The sequence below is a fragment of the Aotus nancymaae genome, unplaced genomic scaffold, assembly GCF_030222135.1.
Source record: "Aotus nancymaae isolate 86718 unplaced genomic scaffold, 86718_ANA_hifiasm-v0.15.2.pri h1tg000016l, whole genome shotgun sequence".
Classification (NCBI taxonomy): domain Eukaryota; kingdom Metazoa; phylum Chordata; class Mammalia; order Primates; family Aotidae; genus Aotus; species Aotus nancymaae.
Genome location: NW_026988428.1, coordinates 16934391 through 16952123, shown reverse-complemented (window position 1 = coordinate 16952123; position 17733 = coordinate 16934391). Strand labels below are relative to the sequence as shown.

The following is a 17733-nucleotide window of genomic DNA, read 5'->3' as shown; positions in this document are numbered from 1 at the left end:
ATTAAGCCTAGTATCCATTAGTTTATTTTCCTGACCCTCTCCCTTCTCCCACCTTCCAGCCTCCAACAGGCTCCAGTATGTGTTTTTCCTCTCTATGTGTCCATGTGTTCTCGTTATTTAGCTCTTTTCTCTGACTTAAAGTATTTTCTCTAAGTGATGGTTAATTTTATGTGTCAGCTTGGCTGGGCCACATTACACAGATATTTGGTCAAACTTTATTCTCGATATTATGTGAGGGGGTTTTTAGATGGGATTTACATTAAAATTATAGGACTTCGAGTAAAGCAGATCACCTTACATAACGTGAATTGGTCTCATCTAATTAGTTGAAAGCCTCAATAGAACAAAAGACTTGATAACTCCTATTCCATCATCACCCCAAGGCCCAGCAAGCAGAAATTTTCTGTCAGATCGTCTTCAGACTTCATCTGCTCTTCCTGATTTCTGAAATAGGTTATCTTCAGACTTGAACTGTAACCCCAGCTCTTTCCTGTGTCTTTTGCCTGTGGCACCTAAGGACAGGTGGTCCGACTTTACTACTCACACTTTCTTTAAAAATTAAGGTTTCTATTTTCTATTTTTGTATCCACAACATAGTCTTTTAAAGAATTTCGAAAACAAAATCTTAATTCAAATTAATACCTTTAAAAATAAATTTACAAAAAAAGAAATTGAAAACAGTTTAATTTGAAGAGTGTGTATAGAGTAGTGAATGCAGGGCACATTTTATGTTTTATATGCACAGACTATTGTATTATAAATATAAAATGAAAAAGTGATATGTTAACTATTATAAAGGGTGAAACCATTATATAAACTTTAATCTAGAAGGATGCTTTCTGCATCTGCATCAATGTAATTTCATGATTCTCTACCAATATTTATAGAAAGAATCTCTACAATCAAATTATCATTCACTTTCATGCCCCACATGGGAAGTGGTAGGTGAATGTCTGTAGGAATATAACATTTTGTCTGCTCTTCCACTGAGAATTAGCCCCGTATTTTTCCAATCTACACTCAGCACTTTGTCTTCATGAGCAGCTAGATCACAGAATGATCTAGCCTTACAACTTCTTGTATTCCATAGCTTGACAATGTCATCTAAACATCCTGAAATCAGGGGCTGTTCATGAATAGAAAACCATTTTAGTGATGTCACCCAGCCTGTATCTGAGGTTAGAAACAACAACACCAAAAAACTATCTCTAGTTTGGGAATCCCACAGTTTTACATGCATATCTGTGCTTCCAGATGCTAAACATTTACAAAGTGGAGAATAGCAAATATTATACTTTATTTCCTGACAAAGTTAAGACTGCTGAACTCAACATCCCACACTTTAACTGTGTGGTCCGAAGATGCACTGCAAATTTCTTCAGCATTTGACCACACAACCAAGGAAATTGCTTCCTTGTGGCCAGAGAGGATCAGCAAAGGAGTCCTTGTTAGTCCCAATTGCTCTGTTTTCTGTTTCTTTCTCAATGTTTGGATTCCTCCATTTCGTCTTCTTATCTATAGGGACTGTAGACTAGATATTTAACATCTTATCGCAGGAGCCACTGCAAAATTGAGTTCCTGAGCTATCAGCTACATAATGTACACTTCCAGCATGATCTGTGCAGCAGTATAGGGCTTTCACAGTTTCTCTTTAGTTCTACTCCTATAAGACAAAAGTCTGATTGATGGAAGAATTCAGTAATAAGCAAGAAAAAATGTCTTTTTTCACCCAGGCCACATCTTTCGCAGCATCTGTGTGTCTCACAACCATCATTATAGACTTTCCTCCAAGGATCAGAACTATAAAATTTAGTTCTCAGGAAGAATTGAGGATTGGGGGAAAAGATTTCAGAAGCAAACATCTAAAATGCATTGTTTGTGTAGCAAAACTAACTTTGAGAAACAAAATCAGAAAATGTTTCCCCATGGCATATGGGTTCACTGACCTCTAACTACAGAAGCAGGAATTCCATCTTTGGAATCTCCACCATAAAGTATTCTCCAGTTATGATGGATACTATTGGCCAACTGCATCACAGAACCCTACGGATATTCAGTTCGCCTTTAGATTTACCTCTGTACACAGTAAATATTTCTGGGACTCTGGGTTGATTCTCAAAATTTTCTTAATATTTTATCCTTTCCACATAATATAGGAATTATCTTTTGGGTCTCAAAGTTTTAAAGATCAGTTTCTAGCTTCTCTACATCCCATCTGGACACAATTAGGGCTGCCTTTACTAAGGGCAACACTTTGAGAAAGGACAGACTCTCTCAGTATGCACCTCCCTCTGTTTAAACCCTCTGCTTTCTGTAAGACCTCTCCTTTCATGCTCCTCTCATTCCAGATGTCCTTATGCCATCTCCAAATCCTGAAAGTCTACCATCCTTGCAGACATACTCAATGACATCTTCAGCAACAATCGTTGATCCAACAGTCAAGATCAATTGTTCCTAGATCTTGAACTGTAATTACATATCTCAGAAAAACTTTTACACGTGCACAAGGTCATATGTTCAAGAATGTTACAGCAGCATTGAATGCAACAGTGAAATAGTGGAAACGGACTAAATGCCCAATAACAGTACAATGATAATTTTATTTTGCTGAGTGTCTACAATAGAATATACTAAAATGAATAATGCAGTATATATGGTTTATACATAAAAGAAATAAAATAGAGTAATATAACAATTAAAATGCATAAATTAAAGCATGTGTACCAACTGAAGCAAATCTCAAACCAAATATTAAGGGAAACAACATTTTAGAAGGACTTTTATAGTAGGATAATATTAATGAGACGTTAGCAAACAGATTATTTTGTTTTGAGATGCATGCATACGTGCAGGTATATGATTTTCATGAGGGAATAAAATTATGAGGCCATGGAACACAAATGTTTAGGTGGAAAATAGAAAAGAATGATCTTGGAGACAAACTTAAGATGTGATAAGTTCACATCTGCTTAGAGGAAGAAAGGTGCATCTTTCATAAGATTTTACCATGAAGAAAGAGATATTCAAAGAAATAAACTTAAATTCTGTCAAACTATTTCCTTACCATTGAGACATCTGTTTTGTCTCTATCTAATGTTGTATTATCCCAAGAACATCCCTGTAAATCTCACTCATATTGGAAATCCATGCCTTGCTGTTAACCCAGTTTCTGACTGAACTCTCAGGGTCTGGTATGCACTTAAACTAAGCTTTGCCATCACCTCAACATTCCTTCCAGAAGTTGACCTTCTCCTGTGTGCTAGATTATTCTATTGTTGATTTGGTTTTGCCAAAAACCATGTTGGCTATAGTTGATCTTCTTTTAAAGTGCCAGCATAGAGTTGGCAAAAAGTAAAAGGGGATGAAATTGGAGAGTCAAAAATGAATGACCTTCACTTTCTGAAGGTCATTCTCAGTTAGAGATGATAAAAGGCAGATGTGTATTTAAGAATGAGTTCCAATTTGTCTTCAACTTTTCCCACTTAGCAACTCTTTTCTCCAGTTATGTTCCCTGACATAAGCCCGCTACCAAGAACTTTGCTGTAATCTTACAGTGGCAGAAACCATGAAAAATCTAAGTTTCCACATCAGTCCCCTTCTTTAGTTTCAATCAAGCAACTAGATATAGATATTTCTAATTTTCAGCTTTCCCAGAAAGCTACACCTTTTTCTTCTGTTCCAAGGCTAATGAGTATCTTTTCTCTCATCTTTCAGTTACCTTTCATACCTTTCTTCCCCATCTCCTCCCACAATTGGGCAAACTCTAATTTCTATGATAAATACCTATCCCATAATCCTCACAGTGATTGTACTTTCTTAATTGAACATCAGCTGAAACAAGCATCATCCCCAAACCTGAGTATATTCTTCCATCCCCCTCCTCATGATAGCAAGATCTGTGCAGAAAGTAGTATAATCACCCTAATGATCACAAGAGTACAAAGTAGTAAGACTATCAAAATAACTTCACTTCTCCACTTTCACCAAGAACTTTGTGTCATTTTTTCAGTAAATTTATGAGGCTGTGATGATCACACTCCTGTGTTTAGAATGACGCTTGTTCTAAGTTGATGGAAAGGACAGCATTGCATGCCTGGCGGTTGTCCTTGCAAAGCAGGAGAGAATGCCAATGAGCCTTTAATGGTGTTAATTTGCTGATGGTGTTCTTCAATAAAATTGTTTTTTCTTGCAAGAACTGGGTCAAATACTCATAAACACGTAGTTTGCCTTCCTGATTAACTGTAAGGATTACATTTAGAAAGGATTACTGATGAAATTTCGGTAACTGTTGTCTGAACCTTCCAGATACGCAGTAGCCACCCTGGTAACCAAGACTAATATAACCATTGTCAAGTCTTGTACGCTCTTCTGAGCTCCGAATAAACAATAATCAGCATTTGAAACTTTGATCCTGAACAAATTCACAGAGCTTGCTTGCTGTACTTTGCAAATACATTAATATGTAAATATATATACAGTTAACCTGATGCAACTGGCAAATCAGCCATATAAAAATAATTGCTTTAACAAGAAACTAGAATTGTTGAACAACAGAAACAAGAAAGGCTTTGCTTGTCATATTGGTAAGAAAAAATAGACCTCTGTCAATTCAGAACCCTCTATACTTTTACCTGTCCCATAGCTCCATTGTCTTCTTATGTATCAATTAACCTACTGTATAACAACCAATTTAATTCCATTCACAATCATCAGATTTATCATATATATTAGAATAAGCTTAATCTTTGAAAAGAAAGTTATCCACTAATTCATATCTTCTAGAGAAAAGCTATATAGGATATTCTCTACATTTAGACAAATATAAGATTCAACACTGGTGTCTTTTATATATGAATCATATCCTATTACTTAAGATATATAAGTTTCAGTTTCCTAATCTGGAAAATGGGAATAAAAATCATATTCACCATATAGGGTTATTGTGAAGATTAAAATATATTATTATGTTAAATTCTTAATACAATGTTTAGCATATATATATGTGTGTGTGTGTATATAGATTTTATTAACTTATTTTATTCTGGTTTATTTTTTCATACAGAGAAACACTCAGATTCTAAGGGTACTCTTCAATCTGTCTTGAAAACTGTAAATAAAGGCCCCAAACATTTTCATCACCCAAATGTATTTGTGTCTCTTTTCAGTTAATCTCCCACTCCAGAGGCAACCACTGGTCTGATATCCATCATTAGTTGCAGTAGGTAGAATTTTAAGATGAATCCAATAATGCTTTTCATAGTCTCCTCCAAATCAATATGATAGCAACTTATGACCCATTATATATTTTCATATAAATAGAGTTACAGAGTATGTTATTTTCAGCATTTGACTTCTGTCACTCAACTCAGTATTTTGAGAACTATCCATGTTGTTACATGTATCAATAGTTTGTTCCATTTAATTGCTCTGTTGTATTAGATTTTATGAACATATGTATATAGCACTTTATATTCTTATTGATGGTACTCTGGTTTGTTTCTGAGTTTTGAATATTATGAGTAAGGCTATTATGAAATTTAACATACAAAGTATTTGTAACTATATTTGTTAATTTTTCTTAGTTACATATATGAGATTGCAATTGCTATGTGGTTGTGTAAATGGATGTTCAACTTCTATGACAAAAAGGCCAAATTGTTTTTCACATAGTTGCATCAGTTCATGCCACAGCCAAAAACGTGTGAGACTCCCAGTTCTCTCCACGTTTGGTGCTGTCAGCCTTCTATATTTTAATTTTTCTAGTGGTATCTTAGTCTTTTTATTTGCATGTTTAACGATATTAAAATTATTTGGGGAAACACTTTAGTCCCATTCAATTTAAAAAAAACAGCATTTTTAAATTATTGCAAGTCTTATTTACATATTTTTGATAAAAGCTCTTTGGCACTGTAAACACAATAAAAATAAGAAATTTACTTAAAATTGAAAGTAAATTATTTTTAATTAATTACTTATTTTGGGTCCCCTAAAATATCTTTGTCTAACCCCAGATCACAAAGATTTACTTTTATGTTTTTATTATAGTTTTATTTTTCTAACTTTAATATTTAGCTTCATATTTCAACACACTTCAAAGCTAGCATATATGAAGAGCTAATAAGTATATGAATAGGTGGTCAACATCATAATTTATTCTATTTATCACAGAAATTCAATATAATACCAATTCATATACAGTAGAGTAGCTGATTGAAAATAAGTGACAACAACATTTTGGAGGAGATGTGGAGCCACTGGACCTCTAATACATTGCGGATGAAATACTAAAATGACCCAACCATTCTGGAAACCATTTCAGCAGATTGATATAAAGTTAAATACACATCTAACTTATAAAACATATTATATTTCCAGGTTCTTGCTTGAGCAAAATTAGAGCATATGCCCATAAAATGACTGGCACAGTAATATTTCTAGCAGTTGTATTCACAGAAGCAAGTATTTTTGTTGTATCCCAAATAAAATGGGCATCAACAGGTGAATGGATAAAACGCTTATGGTACATTCTTGTGATTAAATAATACTCAGCAATAAAATAAACAAATTTTATTTTATTATACTTAAAGTTCTGGGGTACATGTGCAGATCATACAGGTTTGTTACATAGGTATACCCGTGCCTTGGTGGTTTACTGCAACCATCCCCTACATCATCTGCATTAGGTATTTCTCCTAATATTAGCCCTCCCCGAACCCCACCCTCTGCTATCCCTCCCATAGGCCCCCACCCCCAACACGCCCCAGTGTGTGGTGTTCCCCCTCCTGTATCCATGTGTTCTCATTGTTCAACACCCACTTATGAGTGAGAAAATGCAGTATTTGGTTTTCTGTTCTTATGTCAGTTTGCTGAGAATGATGGTTTCCAGATTCATCCATGTACCTGCAAAGGACATGAACTCATCTTTTTTATGGCTGCATAGTATTCCATGGTGTATATGTGCCACATTTTCCTTATTCAGTCTATCTTTGATGGGCATTTGGGTTGTTTCCAAGTCTTTGCTATTGTAAACAGTGCCACCATAAACATATGTGTGCATATGTTTTTACAATATGTTTTATAATTCTTTGGGTATATACCCAACAATGGGATTGCTGGATCAAATGGTATTTCTATTTCTAGATCCTTGAGGAATTGCCACACTGTCTTCCACAATGGTTGAACTAATTTACACTCCCACCAACAGTGTAAAAGTGTTTTGTTCCTATTTGTCCACATCCTGTCCAGTGTCTGTTGTCTCTTGATTTTTTAATGATCTTCATTCTAACTGGAGTGAGATGGTATCTCAAAGTGGTTTTGATTTGCATTTCTCTAATGACCAGTGATGATGAGCATTTTTTCATATGTTTCTTGGCCTCATATATGTCTTCTTTTGAAAAGTGTCTGTTTATATCCTTTGCCCACTTTTTGATGGGTCTGTTTGGTTTTTTCTTGTAAATTTGTTTAAGTTATTTGTAGATTCTGGATAATAGCTCTTTGTCAGATGGGTAGATTGCAAAAAATTTTTCCCATTCTATTGGTTGCTGCTTCACTCTAATAATAGTTTCTTTTGCTGTGCAGAAGCTCTGGAGTTTAATTAGATCCCATTTTTCTATTTTGGCTTTTGTTGCTAATGCCTTTGGTGTTTTAGTCATGAAGTCCTTGCCTATGCCTATGTCCTGAATAGTATTGCCTAAGTTTTCTTCTAGAGTTTTTATGATGTTAGGTCTTATGTTTAAATCTTTAATCCATCTGGAGTTAACATTTGTATAAGGTGTAAGGAAAGGATCTGGTTTCAACTTTCTGCATATGGCTAGTCAGTTTTCCCAACACCATTTATTAAACAAGGAATCCTTTCCCCATTGCTTGTTTTTGTCTGGTTTGTCAAAGATCAGATAGTTGCAGATGTGTGGCATTACTTCTGAGACCTCTGTTATGTTCTATTGGTCTATATCTCTGTTTTGGTACCAGTATCATGCTGCTGTGATTACTGTAACCTTGTAGTATAGTTTGAAGTCAGGTAATGTGATGCCGTCAGCTTCTTTTTTTTTTGCTTAGATTGTCTTTGCTATGCAGGCTCTCATTTTGGTCCCCTATGAAGTTTAAGGTTGTTTTTTTCCCCAATTCTGTGTAAAAAGAACATACCAGCAGCAACAAGGCTCGTATTGGATTATTCTATTTATATGAATTTCAAAAAAGCAAAAATCTATAATGACAGAAAAAGGAACAGTGAGTTTCTTTGGGAAAGAGTGACTATTGACTCCAAACTTTCTATATATTGGATATGATTTGTGTCTTTGTTGGAGTTTTGATTGCATAAGTGAATATATTTATTAAAACCCATCAGATTGTATAGTGAAGAAACATACATTTCACTGCATGTAAATAAATTTTACAAGAACATATTGTGTTCTTTCTCACACTGCTATTAAGAACTACCTGAAACTGGATAATCTGTGAAGAAAAGAGATTTAATTGATTCACAGTTCCATAGGTTTAATAGAAAATGTGACTGGGAGGTCTTAGGAAACTTTAAAGTATGGCAGAATATGAAAAAGAAGCAAGCATGTCTTATGGCAGACCAGGAGAGAGAGAGAGAAGAGGGAGATGTCACACACTTATAAATGATCAGATACCGTGAGAACTTACTATCACAACATCAGCAAGGGGAAAATCCACTCCCATGATCCAAACACCTCCCATCAAGCCCCTCCTCCACTTCGACATGAGATTTGGGCAGGACCACAAATCCAAACCATATCACATATTTTTAGAAGAGTGCATGTGTAATTCTTTAAACAAAAAAGTATTTTGTTTACAATTATTACCAATTACCATCTAAAAAGTCATTTTTTAAAAATGTCATCTCAATTTTTTATAAGAAATAGTAGGTAAATGTATTTCATATGTTTGTGATAAAAATATTTTATATGTTTATTATATTCATATTTGTTACTTATAAGATTTTTAAAGAGACATTATTAGTGAAATTATTTGTTCATTATTTAAATCAAATTATTTTCATTTTAAATAATTACATGACATATTCACTATGCATTAGCACATATGAGATATGAACATTTTTAAGTAAAAGGGGAAATTTTATAGTATAGTTCACATGCCCCATAGGAACATTTTACTCAATGATGGGCCTTATATACAACTGTGGTCGCATAAGATTATAATATCGTATTTTTATTATACCTTTTCTATGTTTAGATGTTTAGATTCACAAATACTTATCATTGCATAACAATTGCCTGCAGCATCCAATAGAGTAATGTGCTGTATAGGTTTGTAGCCTAGGAGCAACAGGCTATGCCATACAGCCTAGGTGTGTAATAGGCTCTGCCATCAAGATTTGTGTAAGCACACTCTGTGATATTCTCATGACAATGAAATAACCCAATGACACATTTCTCAGAATACATCCCTGTCATTAAGTGATGTATTACTGTGTTTGGTGTTTTATTACAAAGAAACAGAATTGCCAGCAGTGCAACTCTAGACCTTACTGTAACTCTTTTTCAAAATAGCTTTATTGATGTATAATTGATAGACAATAAACTGAACATATTTAATGCTTACAATTTGATGAGTTTGGCCTTATCATGCATTCATGGAACCATCACCACAATCAAGGTAATAGACTATCCATCACTTCCCAGTTTCCTCGTTTCTGTGTGTGTGTGTGTGTGTGTGTGTGTGTGTGTGTGTTAAGAATGCTTAACATGAGATCTCTCCTCTTAACAAAACTTAAAGTGCATAATCCAGTATTGTTGGCAACAGGCATTATGCTGTACAGCAGATTTCTAAAATTAATACATCTTGTATAGTTAAAAGTTCATACCAGTTGAACAACAACTCCCCATTTCCTTTTCCTCCAACCCCTGCTAACCACTATTCTCTTCTATGCTTCTATAAGTTGGAATACTTTAGGTACTTTGTATAAGTGGAATCATACAATATTTGTTAATCTATAATTGATTTATTTCATTTAGCACAATGACCTCTGGTTTCATCTGTGTTGTTTCAAATGTCAGGATTTCCTTATTTAAAAAAGCTGAATAAGATATTGTGTGTATATACCACATTTTATTTATCCATTCATCTGTCTATGTATATTTGGTCTGTTTCTATAACACAGCTGTTGTGAATAATGCTACACAGAACATTGAAGTGCAGATAGCTCATCCAGATCCAGATTTCAATTCTTTGGGAATATACTCAGAAGTAGGACTGCAGGACTCTATTATAGTTCTACTTTTGATTATTTTTTAAAAATCTCCATAATATGTTTTATAGCAGCTACATAATTTTACATTTCAAAAATAGTGTAGAAGGTTATAATTTCTCCACATCCTTACACTTGTTATATTTTTGTGTTTGTTTGTTTTGTTTATAACAGCTATCCTAACTGGTGTAAGGTGATGCCTCATTGGGGTTTTGATTTGTGTTTCCTGATGAATGGTAGTGTTGAGCATTTTTAATCTACCTGTTGAACATTTAAATGTCTCCTCAAGTCTTTTGCTCACTTTAAAATTGGATTATTTATTTTTCTGCTATTGAGGCATAGTATTTCTTTTTTTTTAACTTGTATTTTAAGTTCAGGGGTACGTGTGCAGGTTTGTTATATAGGTAAACTTGTATCATGGGGGTTTGTTGTTGTACAGAGTATTTCATCACCCAGGTATTTAGCCTAGTACCCATTAGTTATTTTTCCTGATCCTCTCCCTCTCATCCACCTTCCACCCGCCAAGAGGTCCCAGTGTGTCTTGTTTCCCTTTCTGTATCCATGTGTTCTCATCATTTATCTCCCACTTACAAATGAGAACATGCAGTATTTGGTTTTCTGTTCCTGTGTTAGTTTGCTAAGCATTGTGGCCTCTGGTTCCATCCATGTCCCTACAAAGGACGTGCTGTCATTCTTTTTTATGGTTGCATAGTATTCCATGGTGTATATATACTACCTTGTCTTTATCCAGTCTATCATTGATGGGAATTTAGGTAGATTATATGGCTTTGCTATTATTAATAATGCTGTAAAGAACATATGTGTGCATGTGTCTTTACAATAGAATGTTTTATATTGCTTTGGGTATATACCCAGTAATGGGAGTGCTGAGTTAAATGGTATTTCTGTCTTTAGGCAGCACTTTTCAAAATAAGACATAGATGTAGCAGTTCTTTATTGTAACTCTTGAGTCATTCAAAAAATAATTTCCTTTCAGAGCATCAACAATGTCTATTTAATATAAGAAAAGTTACATTAAAACTTTCAGTTAACATCAAAGGACCCAAAGTGCTTATATTACAGAAGTGAAGAATTATATGTATACTCAAATATACAGAGCTCTAGTTTGTATGTGGGGAAAAAAAACTATTTTACTGTCTTTATTACATATTTGAAAAATATATTTTAAAACTAAAAGGACAATATGTTAACAATCAACTATGTGAATGGAAATATGTGCAAACCTATATTCTTAACAATGAATTTTTTAAAACCATGTTTTGTAAATCCTTTGTAGACATTATTATATATATAACTCTGTGCCTCCTTCCAAAATGGTAATATGTGCATCAGAAAGGACTTGATTTTATTTCATATTTTTCTTAATATGAAAATTTTATGTTTAGAATATGAACTACATAATCAAAAGATGACTTTTAAATCCATGAAAACAGACATTAAAATAGAAACAAAATTTTTGCTCTTCCCAGCTGCTATTAATACATACCATAAATTCTAAGTTTATTTCTATTTTTCCTCAAAATATACATAGCTCTACATGTCTTGTAACCACTATCATACATGGTTCGGTTACTCAGTTATCATTGTGCAAATAATTAAGTGTTAGATGAAATGAGTGATCCACATAAACTGATGTAAAAACAAACCAATGTACTAATACCTAATTTTGTTTTATGTATATATATATATAACAAATATAAAAAGAAATATAAATATAACAAATATAAAAAATAAGTTTGTATATATATAACAAATATAAAAACACACATGCATGTGTGTGTGCACGTGTGTGTGTGTAAACACACCATAGAAATGATTGATTGCATTTATGTATCACATTAATATTTTCCATTATTTTACCTTAGTTTCACTGTATGTAAGTTCTGTGGGTCTTACTGTCATGGAAACATTGATTCCCCATTGTAATCACTGCTGGTGTAAAATTCAGCTGCCTAACAAATGTACACTGGAAAGGGTTCCTTTTAGCATCTGTTAAATCTCAACATTGTATGACTGTTCTTTTTAGAGTGCATCAATCATGGAAGAGTGAGACAGAATTAAAGAGTTTAGCCCTGTTTGACTCCCTTTGTATCTAATTTAAGCATGTATGACCCATTGCTTTCATTGTTGTGCTTACAACAGCTGTTTCTTATTATTAAGAAAAGCAGCTTTGCGTGCAGAACATAAAACAATAAACGCTAGCCATGTGGATAGAGTACATTTGCTTCTAAAGGTTATAAATATACACTTAATAAAAAAGTAAGGTGATGCTAACCATATTTCACAGAGAACAAATGGTACCACTTCAAGCAATAAAGTCTAACACCTCCTGATCAAAAGAAAACAAAATACTGAATTCAACAATCCCCAACACTGCAAAATTTTGTGCAATTAATACAATGAAATTACTTGGAAGGAGGGTAAAGGATAAAGTAGGTTCTTAATAATTATGGTATGAAGAGAACATGTTTAGGATTTTTCCTAGAAAAACACATAATTTAACTTCTAGATACCACTGGAAAGTTGTTGAATGAATACAAGTGCTTATGCTGGAGACCACAAACCTTACTTGTATTTGTGTCTATTTATAAAAATATTTTGAAACATTTTTTTTGTCTTGTTAAGTTTGTAAGTGAAATTCTATTACCTTAATAATTATAAAAATAAGTATTAATGAATATGTTGATGATTTATTATATACTTTAAATTTCCCTTGCACGTTGAAAGTTTTTAAAGCACAAACCATGGAGGCAACTTGAGAATTTTGTTGGATAGAAAATTTACCAATCAGGTGGAAGTCAAAATAAAATAGGTGTTACCAAAACCATAACACATTTTTAAAATAATGCATGTTTTCAGCATTGTGCTATTTTCTTTTATCTCTTTTCATACTAAAAATCAGGATGTTTCTAAGTGTTCTTTGCTGATCTTTATTGGTTAAGTGCATATTTAAGAAAATGTTTCTTTTTACTTTCTAGTAAAAGTTCTGGCAGCTACAAGGACTTTAAGAAGCCAATGGTCTATTTTGTTTTTTGTTTTTTGGTATAAATGATAACATTATACAACGTCTTTTATTTGAGTCCTTTTCAAAATTTTTCTTTTCCAAAGTACATCTCTTCTCCCTTGTTGTTGGAGATGGTTTATCTTTTAACTTTTCTGGTTATGCCTTGTTTGACATACTTTCTTTTTAAATTTAGTTTCTATAAATACTCAAAGAAAGTTGTAAGGCTAATGCCTATTGTATGAATGTTTGAGCGCTCTTCAAAAACATGTACATTTTTGCCTCAAAATATTATACAATATACTACTAGATGAATTAGTCTATGAATTCCTTGAAAGAAGAAGCTGTGTGCACCCTTGGTTCATAATGACCTGGGATTAAAAATTGACTGGTATGGTGATAAACAAAATTTCTCTTTTTCCATCTACAATTACAAATACTAGCTCCTCTGGAAGTCTTAATTCTCACCTTTTAGACCTCAGGGAGTTATCTAATGAGTGCTGTAAGAGGACAGCTTGATGTTCTCATCTTTCTCTGAAGATCAGGATAACTGTTATCCAGATAGACACTTATATATATAATGTAGACAGACATTTATATATAATGTTATTTACATTTATATATATAATGTAAATATAATATATTTACATTATATTTATATGTATATATTTACATGTATATATACATAACAATATACATATATACATGTATACATATATGTATACATATATACATACATATATACATATATATACATATATATGTATCCTTTAATATATATACACGCACACACATACATATATACACATATATATGTGTATGTATACACACGCACACACATACATATATACACATATATGTGTGTATGTATACATATATACACATATATGTGTATGTATACATATATACACACATATATGTGTATGTATATACATATATACACACATATATATGTATGTATATACATATATATACACACATATATATATGTATGTATATACATATATATACACACACATATATATATGTATGTGTGTGCGTTTATATATATATTAAAGGAGGCATAGGGTACACATTATCTTAATTACAATTTGTAAAAGCTCTTGTGACTTGCAATTCTACCAATTTCTAAATAAGCCTATGCCACTGTGCTTCAAAAATATTTTAAACAATAGCTCGTTTTGAATGCTCATCGACAGATAGGAAATTGCAAATTAGAAAATTCCATAATACTTAGTTTTAAATTCATTTGTGTGAAGTCCATGGATGTCTTCTATAAGATAGGCCCTGAATTTAGGGAAATTTAAGTTGAATTCCACAGCTTACTGAGCAGCATTCTATATATATATATACACATATATATGTGTGTATATATATATAATTGCATTTTAGGTTTTGGGGTACATGTGAAGAACATGCAAGATTGTTGCATAGGTACATACATGGCAATGTGGTTTACTGCCTTCCTCCCTATCACCTATATCTGGCGTTTCTCCCCTTGTTATCCCTCTCTAACTCCCCAAACCCCACTGTCCCTCCCCTAGTTCCCCTCCACAGACCTCAGTATGTGATACTCCCCTCCCTGTGTCCCTGTGTTCTCATTGTTCAACACCTGCCTATGAGTGAAAACATGCAGTGTTTGATTTTCTGTTATTGTGTCAGTTTGCTGAGAATGATGGTTACCAGATTCATCCATGTCCCTACAAAGGACACGAACTCATCATTTTTTATGGCTGCATAGTATTCCATGGTGTATATGTGCCATATTTTCCCTGTCCAGTCTATCATCGATGGGCATTTTGGTTGGTTCCAAGTTTTTGCTATTGTAAACAGTGCTGCAATGAACATTCATGTGCATGTGTCCTTATAATAGAACAATTATAATCCTTTGGATGTATACCCAGTAGTGGGACTGCTGGGTCAAATGGAATTTCTATTTCTAGATCCTTGAGGTATCGCCACACTGTCTTCCACAATGGTTGAACTAATTTACACTCCCACCAACAGTGCAAAAGTGTTCCTATTTCTCCACATCCTCTCCAGCATCTGTTGTCTCCAGATTTTTTAATGATCACCATTCTAACTGGCGTGAGATGGTATCTCAATGTGGTTTTGATTTGCATTTCTCTAATGACCAGTGATGATAATCATTTTTCATGTTTGTTGGCCTCATGAATGTTTTCTTTTGTAAAGTGTCTGTTCATATCCTTCACCTACTTTTGAATGGGCTTGTTTGTTTTTTTCTTGTAAATCTGTTTTAGTTCTTTGTAGATTCTGGATAGTAGCCCTTCATCAGATGGGTAGATTGCAAAAATTTATTTCCATTCTGTTGGTGGCCGATTCACTCTAAAGATTGTTTCTTTTGCTGTGCAGAAGCTTAAGGAAAGCTTTTCCTTTTATCTTTTCTCACTTTTTAATTGTTATTTTAATTTAGCAAAAGTATGGACTTTTGTATTTTTTGTTTTGAAATCTGTATTAGGTTTAATTTTTGTTGTCATTCATTTTGATAATCATACTTGTCCAGTGGAGCTGTTTAATCTGACTCCAATGTCTTTTTGACAGATTCCCCTCTAGTAGAGGAGCATTTTCTCACTTTCTTAGACAATAAAAGACTCCAGTTTACTTTCAAATTCCTCTGGCACAAACCTGAAACCAGTCATTTCTACTATGAACACTATTATTTTTAGTAGGTAATAATACCTAGAATTGTCTCAGATTTTGCTCATTGCTGATAAGGAGTCTGTTTTCATGCTTTTATATAATGACTTCATTTCAATGCCTTTAATTCCAAATCAAATCATAATTCAATATCACTCTCTCCTTTTCCCATTCCACATTTATATCTCTTTTCACCAGAATATGAGTAGTTGTTCACAAGAATGTTAATATTTACTTCTTTCTGTAATAAACAAATTTAACTTCATGTTCTGATGTATAAGATAATAAAATGTTTCAAAATTCAAAATCAAGGGATAAAATATATTCAAAAAAACTTTATCCACTTATTTAACACTTTCAATTTGCCTCTTGTAAGTATTTTTATTAGTTTCCAAAGCCTATTGTTTGTGTATAAAATTCTACTTAAATTATAGTTTCATTTTCATTTTTAATAAAATGTAGCATATAATATAAGCTGAGTCTTACCTTACATTTTAACTTAATATTGCAGTCTGAAAATCATTTTATATCGGTTCACAAAGATTTTTCTTAATTCATCATAGCTGCATAGTATTATAATGGAGTACTGTAACTATTTTTCTAGTCAATAACCTGTGTATCCTGCTAGATGATTTTCAGCATATTTATACTAAAATTGGTCCTATGAATAAATTTCTGCATATGTTTCTGTTGTTGTTATTGTCCTAGCATATGTTTCTTTTCAGGATAAATTCCTAGAAGGCAAATAGCTAGACCAATGACTAAAAGCAAATGTAGTTTCATAATTTTTTTCCAAATTTCTTCCTTAAGGATTGCACCATTGTTCACTCTCACCAGCAACATATGAAAGTTTTTCTTTTACTTTTCCAGTCTTGTCAGCAAAATGTGTAGGCAGTCTTATGAAACTTGACTACCTAAAAGGTGAAAAACACATATTATAAGTAATTTTAATTTACATTTATCTTACTGTAACTGAGATTGAGCAAATTATTTATTTTAGGATCAACCATGGTCATTTATGGTTTTTGCCTATTTTTTAAATAACTTTTGGGTCTTCAGTTCTCAATTACTTTAATGGCATTTATTTTATAGAGAAACATAGTTGATGTACAATGAAATGTTCAGATCTTTCTTGCACAGTTTTAGGAGACTTGAGGAATATATATTGTAGTTATTGCCACCACAGTCAAAGTTAAGAACATTTTCAGCATCCCAGAAAGTTCCCTCCTGACTCTTTCTAGTTAATGGCAATGTCTGCTCCCCAAGGCAAACTATATTTTGATTTTGAGTAGCATATGTAACATTTGTATTTTCTTGAATTTTTTATAAATAGAATCATACTATATAACTCTTTTGGTTGGACTCAACATTATACCTGTGAGATTAATCAGTGTTTCTGCGTGCATCAGTAGTTCATTCCTCATGGCTGAGTGGTATTCCATGATCAGTTTATTCCTTCTCCTGTTGTTTGTTTCCATATTTGTGGTATTGTAAATTAAGCTACTATTTAACATTCTTATACAAGTCTTTATTGAACATATGCTTTTAGTTCTTTGATAAATATTTAGGAAAGCCATATAAGAAATTTATATGTTGGCGTGATGTGGAAAAAAGGAAACTCTTATACACTGTTGATGGGAATATAAGTTAATAAAACCACTATGGAAAAGAGTATGGAGATTTTTCAAGAACTGAGAATAGAACTATTGTTCAGTCTAGCAATCTCACTACTGGGAATCTGCCCAAAAGAAAATAAAATGTATTATTAAAAATATGCCTGCGAGGGGATACAAGATGGCCAAATAGGAACAGCTCTGGAGTG

General features: G+C 33.0%; 1 pseudogene; it reads right to left on the bottom strand.

Annotated features, from left to right (window-relative positions):
• Positions 1 to 910: 910 nt before the first annotated feature.
• LOC105709879 (ribosome biogenesis protein WDR12-like) lies at positions 911 to 17353 on the bottom strand (annotated as a pseudogene).
• Between the last annotated feature and the right edge of the window lie 380 nt (positions 17354 to 17733).